The sequence below is a fragment of the Centruroides sculpturatus genome, unplaced genomic scaffold, assembly GCF_000671375.1.
Source record: "Centruroides sculpturatus isolate CEXI.00-Female unplaced genomic scaffold, Cexi_2.0 scaffold958, whole genome shotgun sequence".
Lineage (NCBI taxonomy): Eukaryota > Metazoa > Arthropoda > Arachnida > Scorpiones > Buthidae > Centruroides > Centruroides sculpturatus.
The window spans coordinates 110,863-112,741 of NW_019385395.1; the positions used below are offsets into that span (position 1 = coordinate 110,863).

At 33.9% G+C, this 1,879-nt stretch overlaps 1 non-coding gene across 1 annotated transcript; it reads right to left on the minus strand.

Moving 5' to 3' along the window:
* Positions 1–1,521: 1,521 nt before the first annotated feature.
* On the minus strand, positions 1,522–1,603 carry Trnas-gcu. Its single transcript has one exon. It is a non-coding gene; the product is annotated as a tRNA-Ser (tRNA).
* Positions 1,604–1,879: the final 276 nt, after the last annotated feature.

Consider the following 1,879-nt stretch of genomic DNA (forward strand, 5'->3'; position numbering starts at 1 on the left):
TATCGCTACAACTACGTATCAATTCGGGTTCCTCAACGCAGTAGCTCACTGACTACAGCGTTGAGAAACCCGGAATCGAAAATTGGCGAACCCTCCATGAGTTTTTAAAGGCAGTTGGTCAGTCTCGGATATGTTCGATCCCGCCCCTTACCATTCAATGGAACACATGATAGATTTCTTTGAAAAGTCCCTTCTAAAAGTCGGTAAGGGCCAAATAAAAAATTATTTATCAGTTGAATGTAAAGATTTATAGTTTTTGGACCAAACAAATTAAACTTGTTTCGTAGAAACTCTTTTTACTGAATTTCCTTGACTTTCTATCGAATATATATTATAATTTACATTAGAATATGTTCGATTTAATCATTATATTAAGAATTAAGAAGAAATATCTATAGAAATACTGGAGGAACATAATAAAAATAAATAAAATATTTTTAAAACGTCTTACTTTTTACTTCGTTGAGAATCTCCTGAATTAACAATAGTTTTGTTTGCAATAATCGCAAATACTTTGTTACATAAAACAACATTTTGTCCATTGTTAACAATCTTTGTTACCGTACAAAGATTTCACATTTATATGAAAATAAATTAGAATGTCTGAAAACATCGATAGTTCCAAATGACATTTAGAAATACTTTTAAAAGTCATTCTCTATAACAAATGAAATTTATTCAAAAATATTTTACAAAATGCGAAATATTTTAATCGTTAACCGAATCGGGATTCTGGGCGATTTGTACTCCAAGAATTTTTCATGGGACGTCGGTCCCGGATAAATCAATTCTATTCCCTATTCCTTTTGTGAGCTTGGCCGAACCAATGACGGATACGATTAAAATATGCTTAAACGTAAGTTTAAAAAATATATAAAATTAATAAATACTTTGAAACAATAAATTTAAATAAGGGAATACATCATTTGGTGAGAATATTTGATAATTGTTAATAAAATCGACAAGAATTTCGCGCGTGAATAAAAAATATACTGATAAGTATACTATGTAAATATACTGTGAATAAAAAGTATACTGTCAAAAAGATGGACATTTGTGATTTTAAAAATAAATGTTTTAATCGGATGGTTTTAACAAGGATTATATGGCTATTTCCATTTCCATTTTCCATTTCCGATAGAGGAGTGTTATTGCTATTCGCTTGTCACTCCAGAAGAAACAGTGAGGAAGAGTCGGTCTTATAGAAGACGACCAATCCGAAGAAGACAGGAGAGAGGTCACTAAGTAACCAAAGCCAGTCTTATAAGAGACGACCCCCGATTATATGGCTAGAGAGACTTGTTTGTTTTTAAATACGGGATTCCTACTTCGTTGAAAGATTTTTAAAACACATAAATATGGCTAATCGTTAACGAATGTGTAAATAATCGCGAGCGAATTTCAAAAAGTTGTTAAGTAAGAAAAATATTACAATGTTATTTATCTGCGTGCGTTCGAAACAGTTTCGCCGTCCTCGTAAACTCAATCTTAAAAAAATGACGCGAGCAAAAGGTATATAATCGACGGGGGTGGGATTCGAACCCACGCGGGTATAACCCAATGGATTAGCAGTCCATCGCCTTAACCGCTCGGCCACCTCGTCCTAAGCTGCATGCTTATCTTTCCATACATGCATTTTCGCCAACCACTCCACAAAGTTTGACAACAGTCATACTCAGAATATTGGCTGCAGTAGCTTGGCGAGTGATCGGGTGTTAAAGTGCTCATTTGTTGTGGCTGATATTTTAGCAGGAAAGAAGAGCACAACTGAAAGTAAATTCCCAGTTCCTCCTCTTCCAAGGTTGAAATATTGTCCGTTATCTTCAGATGTGAAACGCTTTTTCTCTGGGTATAAATTAATTCTCAATGACAAATGTTG